We start from the raw sequence: 12,500 nt of genomic DNA on the forward strand, positions 1-12,500 counted from the left end.
TTTACAGCACGACACGACCATTACCCTTCATTATTACTACCCTGCCTTGCCCGCTACTTCCTCCCCTGCTCCCTGTCTCTCCTTCCCTTTGACCATCACCCTTCCCTGCCTGGTTGTCTCTCTTTCTATGTCTTTCTTTACTCTCTTTGTCTCTACTTTCTGCCTATCTCTTCCTTGCCTGTCTTATTAATCTTTTTCTCCATCTGCTTCTTTGTTTTTATCGTCCCTTTCTCAACCCCGTTTCGCTTCCTCTTTCTTACTTTCTCCTTTACTTTCTATTATTCTTCCTCCCTTTCTTATCCCGTACGTCTTCCTGTTCCACCCTCCTCCTTACCTTCCTGTCTTACCTTTTCTTTTTTTCTGTCCCCTGTCCTCTTCATTCTTTGCCTCCCTCACTCTCCCTTCCCGTCTCCTGTCTTTCTCTCTCTCTTCGTCACCTCTCTGTCTGCCTGACTCATCCTTTCCCTCCCCACTCCCTCTTCTCTTCCCTCCCTCCCTTCCTTCCTCCCTGTGTCTTCTTTCCTCCTCGTCCCTCCCTGGTTCTCTCACACTTCCCCCACCCTTGCCTAAATCTCTCTCTCCCTTTCTTTCCCACCCCCCGTCGTTTACTCTCACCTGTTCCTTCCTCTGCGTTGCTCCCATCCCCCACCCACTGCTGTGATTCCCCCTCCCTGCTGATCCTCTCTTCCAACCAGATCTACCTGTCCCTTCTTTTTTTTTTTTTTTCATTAAGCTTCTGTTTCTCCTCTTCTGATCATTGTTTCCTTCTCATTTCTTCCTTCTTTACTCCTTTCCTCGTTTCTTCCTGTCCTTTACCACCGTCGTTCTTTCCCTACCTGTCTTCTCCCTTCGCCCTTTCCCATCATGCTCTTCGTCCCGTTCCCAAGAAGCGTCCTGGGCGGATAGTACCGATGATGCACCTGCTGAGAGAGAGAGAGAGAGAGAGAGAGAGAGAGAGAGAGAGAGAGAGAGAGAGAGAGAGAGAGAGAGAGAGAGAGAGAGAGAGAAAGGAGCAGCAGGGATTCTCGACCAATAGCGAAGCGGCATCAGAGAGCGGCGTCATAACTCCAGCCAACCAGCGGCCGAGTTATGATCCATCTTCATATTTACGCAGTTGCCGATACGTGACTTATCTTGAGAATATTCGCCGCGCCGCTTTACCGCTTTTTCCTCCCTCGCTCCGTCACCTTCCCCGCGATCTTTCCCTCTCATTTCCTCACGCGGCACACGAAAAAACCCTCACACGACAAAACACGCCCGAAAAAACACCGAGACCCAACGCAAGAATCATCGAAGTTTTTTACCGAAGTTTATGGTAACGCACGAGAGAGTAAACAGCGAGAGGGAGACGGAGAGAGAGAGAGAGCGAGCGGGAGAGTGAGGGAGGGCGGCGGGACGGGGAGGTGGGTAATATGATTGTCTCGTTACGTCATCATATTAATATACTCGGGCCACGCCATTGGCTGATCCAGCGGCCCCATCTTTCATAAGTGGCGGCGGCGTCCAATGGGGTGGAGGGGCGGCCGGAGTAAGTCATAATGGCGATATTCAAGGGGAGGGGACTCGGCAGGAGGGAAAAGCCAATGTAGGAGGAAGACTGGGGAGGGAAAAAAATACTGTACTACGGGATGTGGGATGAAAAGTGACGGTAAAAAAACGGAAGAAGGGTGAAGGAATGGGAGGGAGAGGAAAGTTGAGGGGAGTAGCGAATGGGGGAAAGAAAGATGAGAGATGAATAGGGAAGATGGAAGAAAGGAGATAGGGTGAAGAAATGGGAGATGAAGACTGGTGAAGGGACTAAGGGATAGGGAGGAGAGAGAGAGAGAGAGAGAGAGAGAGAGAGAGAGAGAGAGAGAGAGAGAGAGAGAGAGAGAGAGAGAGAGAGAAATGAGAAGCATATTGCATTTGTTCAAAGACGAATGAAAATAACACCAGAAATAAGAAAAAAATAAATAAATATTGAGACGAAACGAGAAATGAAGGAAGGAAGAAAGCGAATCAATGTAAAACTGTTATTTGGTTTGCTCCTCACCACCTGTCGTCACCACCACCACCACCACCACCACCACCACCACCACCACCACTCCCTTACCTCCTCCCCTCACTCCTACACCACACATGCACATCATCCCAGTCTTGCTTAATGACTCTTTTTTACACGCTCCTTCAACATTCCCGCCTCCTTCCCTTAACATACTCCTAACATACTGTCTATCATTAGCCCCACTCCCTGACATTCTTTACCCTCTCCTTTACTCCCCAAAGCTCCCCAACCATCACTCGTCTCTCATGATCCATCACCCATATATATTCCTACATCCATTCCGTCATTCCCATCTTCCTTCTTATCATATTCATACTCACCACCACCACCACCACCACCACCAGCACCGCCGTCGCCGCATTAAGATCCTGCTCATTAACTCCCACAATAGTAACGTAAAAAAAAAAAAGTAAAATCAAAAGAGACAAGAATCACCAGAGAGGTATGTAAAAGATGCAGCCGGTCTGAAGACGAGGAGCAGCAGCAGGAGGAGGAGGAGGTGGAGGAGGAGGAGGAGGAGGAGGAGGAGGAGGAGGAGGAGGAGGAGGAGGGGGAGGGGGAGGGGAGAGGTGGACTGACATACGGAGGGGTCGAGGAGTTACTTTATGTAGCACCAGGTTTCTCCATCAGGAATATTGTGAATACCTGAAAATGCCACGGAGACACCGACCCATCAGAGAGAGAGAGAGAGAGACAGAGAGAGAGAGAGAGAGAGAGAGAGAGAGAGAGAGAGAGAGAGAGAGACGTGGGATGACATGGAAGAAGATGAGAAATGTCGGTAACAAAAGCGCATCTGGAAAAAGTTGCAGCAAAAGTTCACGTGACAAACAGATTGAAGAAAATTACGGAATGAACAAGAAATCTTTGACGTGAAATGCAGGTATTGACTCGCATGATTGCACGCTTTGCAATTTTGCATAGCAATTCTTAATGCATATGTGAGTGAAGCACCAAGCGAGCTAAAATGGAACATTCTCTCTCTCTCTCTCTCTCTCTCTCTCTCTCTCTCTCTCTCTCTCTCTCTCTCTCTCTCTCTCTCTCTCTCTCTCTGTCGGTTTAGTGAACATCCTCACTTTGGGTTCCGTCATAGCTTCAGTATTAACTTTCTATGCGTCTCCCCTCCTCCTCCTCCTCCTCCTCCTCCCCTTCCTTCTCCTACCCCGCCCTGTTCCTTGTCCTCCTTCCCTCTGTTCCTCCTCTTCTTACTCTTCCCTCACGCACCTTCCCGTATGACTGACACCGCTGACAACCAACCTTTGCTTCTTGACAAGCCTCGTCGCCGTGACGGGCCGTGAGACTCGAGAACATGTCTTCCCCACACTCACATTCGAATCTCAGACCTTTCGATTCTGCACGACGACATTTCGGAAGGCTGGCATATAAAAAATCAGTATGTCCTAACTTGAGTATTCACGATTATGCCGGAACACCTCCCTCTGTCCGCTCTTATGTAGGTGGGGGTAAGGGCGACAGTAGTGCGTCCACCACCCCAGGGCTCTCAGTCATGGAGTTGTCGAGGTGAATTAGTAAGGAAGAGGAGGCATTTTATGTGCTGTCAATGTCGTGTTGTGCCCGCTATACATAGTGATGCGCTATAATGCAGCATTCATGGCCGAACGCTGTGTGTCTCTACGTACTGGTTTGAAATTTAAAATATTACTTTCTCCTTCGGGTGGTTTGTCTGTCACGAAGAGTCTCCAGTAAATGTGGATCACCAGCTTCAGTTTATGAAGGGAAAGGTTAATGAGCGAATTATTCATATTCTAAAAATGGTCCCCAAAGCTTCCCTGAGCGCCGCGTTTTCTTATGAGGCGCTCCAAGAAAGAAACTAAAATAAAAGAAGTCCTAAAGAATATCCCCCACCACACCTGTCTGCACTGTGAATATTTGACACCCCATCACTGGATTGTGTTGTTCGGCTGTTCTCACTGTCTTCCATCGAATAAAAGGCTAAAAAAAAGAAAAGAAAGGTGTGTGTGTGTGTGTGTGTGTGTGTGTGTGTGTGTGTGTGTGTACAGTCCCTATACATTGATACACCGTAGAATCATCATAACGAGGATGATAACACGTCAAAGTACAACAGGAGGTCTCAGTGAGGACGACCACTAGACAAGAAGTGAACATAAAAAAAAAAAAAAAAGCAAGACGAATGAATAAACAGAAGCAAAGGGAAAGATGTGGCAGAAGGAAGGATAACCACTCATAAACGTAAGGAGGAATAATAAAAGTGAATAAAGAAAAAGGATGAAATATGAGATACGTAGAAGTTTAGAACCGAAAAGTAGATGTGACAAGGAGGATGAAAAAGAGAAAGATGAGAGAGAGGAGGAGGAAGAGGAGGTCGGGAGAGAAGATAAAAAAATAGGTAGTGGGGGAAGGGGGATGAGTGGCAGGGGGAGGCAGGGGTGGTGTAGCTGGCAGGGAAACACCAACATGAAGGGGAAATAATCAGTTTTTCAGCGACCGGAGCAGTGTGTGTGTGAGCTGAATAAATCTAAGGACTGACCACTCCATCTCTCCTTTCTTCCCTCCTCCTCCTACTCCTCTTCCTCCACCACCACCACCACTACCACTACCACTACCACCTCCTCCTCCTCTTCTCCTCCTTCCCTCTCTCCCCTCGTTCCCTGCCTCACACATTCCTCTCCCTTCTCTTATTCCTTTCATCCATCCATTCTTCCCTCAGTCACCGCATTCACTTATCTCTCTTCCCCTTATTCTACTCCTCCTTTCATCTCTCACTCTCACTCTCTCTCTCTCTCTCTCTCTCTCTCTCTCTGACTCACTACCAAGGTCACCTCAGTGCTTTCCTCCACACTCGACAGTTGGTCAGGCCTCCTCCACCACCCCAACCACCACCACGACCACCCCCTCTTCCTCTTACAGGGCGCAAGAACTCGGGTACAGCCAGGCACACTCCACGGCGCCTTTCAGCTCAGCCCCACAGTTATAAAATATGTTCGCGACGCCCTCCCTCAGATGTATGGAGCCTGTGTGTCAAGCGAGGAGCCGCCATCTTTATCTGTTATATTTTTAGCGGGGACTTCAAAGGGCCATGTGAGCAGTATTTACATGGTTGGTTGAGGGAGGGGCATTGTGTGTGTGTGTGTGTGTGTGTGTGTGTGTGTGTGTGTGTGTGTGTGTGTGTGTGTGTGTGTGTGTGTGTGTGTGTGTGTGTGTGTGTGTGTTGGCACCACTTCATCGCATGTTTTTTCACGCCTTCCTCCTCGTCCTCCTCCTTCGTTCAAATTTTATATTCTCTCGGTATCTACTTTGTACAATACCCTGCTTTCTCTCTCTCTCTCTCTCTCTCTCTCTCTCTCTCTCTCTCTCTCTCTCTCTCTCTCTCTCTCTCTCTCTCTCTCTCTCTCTCTTTTCCACCTTTTTTTTTCTTCCTAGCATCAATTCTATTTTATATGATTTTCTGTCATCAGTGTCTTCTTCTCTTCCTTGTCTTCCTCATTCTTATCCTGGTACTTTTCTATATATCATTCTCTTCCTTCTCCATCCTCATCCTCCTTTTCTCTTTCATCCTTCTTCTGTCACTGTATGTTTAATAGTTGTCACCACAAACAGATCTTCTAACAACTAACACATCTAATGCTTGTTCTTCCTTTGTATTTCTTTGTGTTCCTACTTCTCTCCCTCCTACTTATGGATAGTTTCCTATTATCTCTTTATAACGTTCTCTTCCTAATCTTTTTTTCCTTCCTTCTTTGTTTACTTTCATTTTCCTTCGTTCTGTTCTGTTCTCTTTCTCCTCCTCCTCCTCCCCATTCCATTTTTTTTTCTCATTTTCCTTTTCTCGTTATTTTCTTTCTTTTCCCCTTAACATACTTTCATTTCTCTTTGCCCTTCATCTCCTCCCTCCATACCCTCCTCCTCCTCCTCCTCCTCTTCCTGTTACTCCTCCACTTCCTTCATTTCTTTCATTCTCATTACTTTTTTTTTCTCCTCTATGTCATATCTTCATTTCTTTTGGTTCTCCTGCGCTCCTCTCCTCATTCCTTCCCCTTTCCTCTCCCTCTCGTTATTTTACTTTCTTCCCCACTCTATCATATTTTCATTTCTCTCAGTTCTCCACATCCACCACCACCACCACCTCCACCTCCACTTCTTCCTACTCCTCCTCCTCCCCTCTCCCCCTCACATCACGTAATACCACCTTCTTCTCCAGCCACCTTCTGTCGGCGTGGCCTGAGGTAAGCCAGACCCCGCACCATTACTCATCTCCGAGCTCCGTCTTTCCCACATTCCATCATTCCCCGCTCACCTGCCACTCCCGCCGCGCCCCCTCCAGGACAGGTGTGAGAATAAATAAAAAGGGAACGCGGGAGAGGATTTAAAGGAAGGTAACCAGATCTGAAAGAGAAAAGTATCGAAGGAAAAAGAAAAGTTTAACGGAAGAGTGAGGGAAAGACGGAGAGAGAGAGAGAGAGAGAGAGAGAGAGAGAGAGAGAGAGAGAGAGAGAGAGAGAGAGAGAGAGAGAGAGAGAGAGAGAGAGAGAGAGAGAGAGAGAGAGAGAGAGAGAGAGAAAGGTTATATCAAGAATTTTAAAACGGAGAATGAAAAAGGAGATAGAATAAGGAGAATAAATAGAGAGAGAGAGAGAGAGAGAGAGAGAGAGAGAGAGAGAGAGAGAGAGAGAGAGAGAGAGAGAGAGAGAGAGAGAGAGAGAGAGAGGGGAAGAATGGAATGCGAAGGGGAGGAAAGGAAGGAGGGAGGGTAGAGGACAGGAAATATGAAGAGGGGGAATAACAACGAAGAGGGCAAGAAGGAAAAAAAAAAGTATAAAAATAAAAGGAGAAAAAGAGAACTGTATTTGACAGGAATATATAATTACATGATAAACGTTTCTTGAAGTGAAAAACGTTATTAATTAATGAAAATATGGAAGAGAGAGAGAGAGAGAGAGAGAGAGAGAGAGAGAGAGAGAGAGAGAGAGAGAGAGAGAGAGAGAGAGAGAGAGAGAGAGAGAAAGACTGAATAGTTGACAGACAAAGGCAGACAAATAGACGCATAGATAGATAAACAGACAAACAGACACACAGACGCACAAACAGACGCACAAACAGACAGACAAAAGAAAGAGACAAAATAGAGAGAAGGAGAGACAGAGAAAAAGAGAACAATTAACTGACCTTCTCCATCCCCCGATTTTCCCTCCCCCCTCTCTCTCTCTCTCTCTCTCTCTCTCTCTCTCTCTCTCTCTCTCTCTCTCTCTCTCTCTCTCTCTCTCTCTCTCTCTCATGATTGGAGTTTCTATGCATTATGCTGGAGCTCACTGGCCGCCACAACGAGTGTATCTATATGTAAAAGAGGTCAAGACTGTGGTGGTGGAGTGTAAGGTGGAGGAGCGGCCACCGTTTGCTGACCCAAGAGCGGCACGCATAATGGGTTTTGATCTTGTGTGTGTGTGTGTGTGTGTGTGTGTGTGTGTGTGTGTGTGTATTATTGTCTGTCTGTCTTTTTGTCTGTGTATCTGTTTCTTTGTCTCTGTGTCTTTGCCCCCCGTTCCCTTTTCTCTCTCTCTCTCTCTCTCTCTCTCTCTCTCTCTCTCTCTCTCTCTCTCTCTCTCTCTCTCTCTCTCTCTCTCTCTTAAAGGGGAAAAGATCATATTAGTCGCGAGGCGAATTTATAATCAGCTGAGGAGAAAGGAAAGAAAATAAGGAAACTAAGAAAAGACACAAAAAAAAGAAAAAGAAAGAAAGAAAAGGAAATGGGGGGTAAAAAATATAAAGGAAAAGATGAAAGACTTGATTGATTGAAGGAGGAAGGAAGAGGACGTCTGGGCGGAGACTGAGGAGGAGGAGGAGGAGGAGGAGGAGGAGGAGGAGGAGGAGGAGGAAGAGGAGAAAGGAATGGAGAAAGGAATGGAGAAAGAAATGAAGAAGAAGAAGAAGAAGAAGAAAACGAAAAAGAAGACGAAGACGAAGACGAAGAAAAAGAAGAAGGAGGAGGAGGAGGAGGAGGAGAAATAAAAAAAGAAAATATAAGTAGAAAGAAAATGAAAGGAGAACGATGACAAAGAGGAAGAGGAGGAGGAGGAGGAGGAGGAGGAGGAGGAGGAGGAGGAGGAGGAGGAGGAGGAGGAGGAGGAGGAGTGGCAAGGGTCCGCGGGGTGCCCACTTAACACAGGGGGCGCGGTGGGGGGCGATGCGCCTCTCACCACGGGAGGGACTAAGTTATCAGGCACCCCCTTCCCTCCTTCCCCCGTGACCCCTTCCCTCTCGCGGCTCACAGACACACACACACACACACACACACACACACACACACACACACACATCTTAATACCCTGACCGCCACCCGCACCCACACCCTGCCGACACCATGAATTAATTGTTACACCAGCTTGTACTCTCGCCCCTTTCTCATCTCTCTCTCTCTCTCTCTCTCTCTCTCTCTCTCTCTCTCTCTCTCTCTCTCTCTCTCTCTCTCTCTCTCTCTCTCATTCTTTCCTATCCTCTTTAAGAAATCTTCCAGCATTATGAGAGAGAGAGAGAGAGAGAGAGAGAGAGAGAGAGAGAGAGAGAGAGAGAGAGAGAGAGAGAGAGAGAGAGAGAGAGAGAGAGAGAGAGAGAGAGAGAGAGAGAGAGTACTACGATAGGAAAATTGAATGACCAAGACCATTGAGAGCTAGAGTTTCAACAGCGAGAAGAGGGATTTTTGTAAGTGATGTGGCCTCTACTGTGATGTGTGTGTGTGTGTGTGTGTGTGTGTGTGTGTGTGTGTGTGTGTGTGTTTGGCGGAGTAGGTATATGGACAGTAAACCTCGATACCAAAATAGAATACTTATAATAACGCTGAAATTTAACCCTAAGAAACTAATATTATAAGCGAATGTGGTTACTTACTTTACGATGGTGTTCTGGTGCACGAGGAAACCTGAAGGGGACCTGAAGGGGGACGAGAAAAGGAGATCAGTAATAAAGCAAAGGTGTCCATGTATTACTCCTCCTTATACTGTATTGTAACTCAAACCTAACCAAGGGTATATATGAAAAACATACATTAATACACTGGAGATGTAAGTATGTATCCTTGTATATGTATTTGCTGTAATTGTAGAGGAGCCCAAACAAAGACAAAAAAAATTATAACAAAAAATGCATAAACAAGATCATCAAACACATAACAAAATACAAAATAAAAGAATGACAGTCACAGTATATTAGCACAGTATTCCCTTTCTTAATTAAATTTCCGCCCATCCAGCCCACACACAGACACACACACACACACACACACACACACACACACACACACACACACACACACACACACACACACACACTGTAGCTACCAAACATTCCAAGGTTCTGATATGAAGAACATTTCCCTTTCTCCCTTTACCCCTTCCCTTCCATATCTTCCCTTCCCTTTCCTCACTCCCCCCAGTCCTCCTGCGCCTCCTCCCCCTCTGGAAACCTAAAATATGGTGACGTTAACTTTGGGGTCGCGCAGGAAATGACACACTCGGCTATACATTGTTGTACCTTGTGGCCGCTGCTTGAAGTGTGGCGCCCTCATAACCCGCCAGCAGGAGGGGGCAGGGGAAGGGACTCAGTGAGGAGAGCTCGGTAGGGAGGCAGAGGAGGTAGAGGGGAGGGAGAGAGATATGGTGCTGGGGTAGGGAGAGGGGTGAGAGACAGGATGCGTGCGTGAGTTTTGGGAGAGCACGAGTGGGAGTATTGGTAAAGACAAACCAGAGATGAACGGAGGAAAGGGAGAGGTGAAGAGATAGAAAAGGAGAAAGAGGAGATAGGGGAGGAAGAGGAAGTGAAGAATGGGGAGTTAGCTAATAGTGGAGGAGGAGATAAGGGAGAAGAAAGAAGTGATAAGTGAAGACTAAGATTTCACGAATAGTGTGGAAAATAACAATGTGACAGTTTCTGAGTAACCCAAATGATCAATAAAGAAAATATAAACTGGAAAAAAATATGGGAAGAGCAGATCAGACGAGAGACAGAAGAGGAAGAGAACGAGGATAAAAAAAAATTATGTAGGAAGAAAAGGGAACAAGCCAAGAAAGAAAAATGGCCTTTATGAATAGACTGAAAAAAAGGAGAGAGGAGGAAATAGAATATAAAAAAAAGGCTTAATAAAAATAACGGGAAGGAAATAAGGAGAACGAAACAAACCAAAAAAGAATAGGTACGACAATAAAAGGGATTGCACATAGGAAGAAGGAAGTCGAGCTGAGAAATCAAGGAGAAGGGATTGAAAAAGCATGAAAGAAAGTAAGGGAGTAAACCAAAAGAAAAGATCTAATCCCCCCCAAAAAAAAAAAAAGAAAAGCAGTATAACGTGACTGAAAAGAAAAAAAAATCGAAAAAGAAATAAGAAAATAAAAAAAAACGAAAAAAATAACTTAATAGAAGAGAACACTGAAGCGAGTAGAAGCAGGAGCATCAGGCCCCAAACACGCCACACAAACACCAGGTAAGTAATGAGGAGGGCGCGCCGGGAGGAGGGAGGGAGGGAGGGAGGAGGGGGTATTGCTTATAATAATATTAATGGGAGTCCTGGGCCGGGGCGCCGCACGGATCATAACCCCGCGGCGCCAGCTGGAGCCTGACTCAGAAATAAAATGTAATGGCCTGTGAATATGCCTCCCCCGGGTGCCACTACTGCTACACTGGCACTAGCTGGCACCTTCTTCTTGTGCCACCCCGAGCTGAGACTTGCCACTTTACCTGTACTTATAAAAGGCCTAACTAGAGGAGGGAGCGGGGACGTGCAAATGTAGTTAAGTAAAAAACGATTACTTACAGCATAAGGAAATTCTATCTACTAGTTGAACATATTTCTTTCAGCGTTTTTCTTCCCTTCGTTACTTAATATGATCGATGTTTTGCTCTTACAGTCTTGTTTTGACGCGCTGTTAAGTAAAGACGTATTAGTTACAGCATAAGGAAATTCTCTTTAGTTTAACGTATTTTTTCCACGTTTTCTTCCCTTTATTACTTAATATGATCAATGCTTTGCTCGTGCAGTGTTGTTTTGACGCTCTGCCATGTCCTCATCTCGTTTCCTTTATCGATTTCTTCTTTAGGGAAAACTAATTTCTCATCTTAAAGAAACGCCTCACTTTAATGCGTAATATTCCACCGCTCGATCACAACATGTCCTCTTTACGGTGTTTCGTAAGGCAAGAAATGTGTCCGTTATCCAAAGCTTAAGAAAGATCATTAGATTAATCTATTACTTTATTACTTTTATTACTTTTAAAGGAACCTCATACATTACCCTTATATTCCACCACCTCATATTCCATCACCTCATCTCGACATTCCCTCTTTCTAGCGTTCCGTAGGGCAAGAAATTTGTCCTTCGCTATTCCAAAACTAAAAAAAAAGAAAATATCACGTCATCCTTCATTATAAACCTTTAAAAATAAGAAAACAACTCCACATACGCTTGTAACGCCTTATATTCCATCACCTCATCTCAACACTTCCTCTCTCCAGCGTTCCTTAAGGCGAGAAATTTGTCCTCCGCTATCTCGAGGCATCAGGAGTCGCCAGGTGGGTCTCCTTTAGAATCCTGGGCCGGCAAGTCAGTGCTCATGGGTGGCCCGAGGGAGAAGACGAGCAGGGGAGGATCCATCTCAAGGGACTGACGGCGCGGGGCAAACAGAAAAGGGAGGAGAGAAAAAGTGTCAAAACAAGAATAGAATTGGGTAAGATGACAGGTACAAGGAAGGAAGGAAGGAAGGAAGGAGGGAGAGGGGGAGGGAAGAAAGGGGGATAAAGGCAAGGAGTAGGGATGGGAAGGGAGGAAATAAGGCAAATGATGGGGAAGGAGGGATGATGGATGAAAGGAAGGAAAGAGAAAAGCTGGGATGAATACAGTATTAGGTGTGAGGAGAGAGAGAGAGAGAGAGAGAGAGAGAGAGAGAGAGAGAGAGAGAGAGAGAGAGAGAGAGAGAGAGAGAGAGAGAGAGAGAGAGAGAGAGAGAGAGAGAGAGAGACAAAATAAATTAATACAAAGAAAACAAATGACAAAAAAGCGGAAAAGTAGACAGAAAAGGAAAATGACAATAAAATAATAAATAAGAAGACAATGAAGAATATACATAGAAAACGGGAGACAACGAAGAAAAAAACAGCTCTCCCACACACACACACACACACACACACACACACCACCACCACAACCATCACCACCGATGCCACCCACCTCTACCACCCGCGCCTCCCCACGACCCCCCGTTGCACCTGGACAGTAAACTCACCTGGCGCCGTCATAAAAGGATCTCACGGCTATTTGTACGGACCCGAAACTAGTCCTTCCTCGTCCCAAGATGGAGCAAGTTATGTACGGATAGACTGCAGGAGATTCCGAGGAGGTGGTGGTGGTGGTGGTGGTGGTGATGCTAGTGAGTTGTGGTTGTGGTAGTAGTTGTTATATAAGAAGTTGTAGTAGGATCAAGAACAGAAACCGCAACAA

The 12,500-nt window shown here is 45.9% G+C and overlaps 1 long non-coding RNA gene across 1 annotated transcript in view; it reads right to left on the reverse strand.

Moving 5' to 3' along the window:
* The window catches only part of LOC135102596 (uncharacterized), a 121,660-nt gene that overhangs the window by 37,161 nt on the left and 71,999 nt on the right, over window positions 1–12,500 (reverse strand). The window contains exon 3 of the long non-coding RNA XR_010269698.1: window positions 8,903–8,944. This is a non-coding gene — a long non-coding RNA (uncharacterized LOC135102596). The remainder of the gene's footprint in view (window positions 1–8,902; window positions 8,945–12,500) is intronic.

The sequence above is a fragment of the Scylla paramamosain genome, chromosome 8 (genome assembly GCF_035594125.1).
Source record: "Scylla paramamosain isolate STU-SP2022 chromosome 8, ASM3559412v1, whole genome shotgun sequence".
NCBI lineage: Eukaryota > Metazoa > Arthropoda > Malacostraca > Decapoda > Portunidae > Scylla > Scylla paramamosain.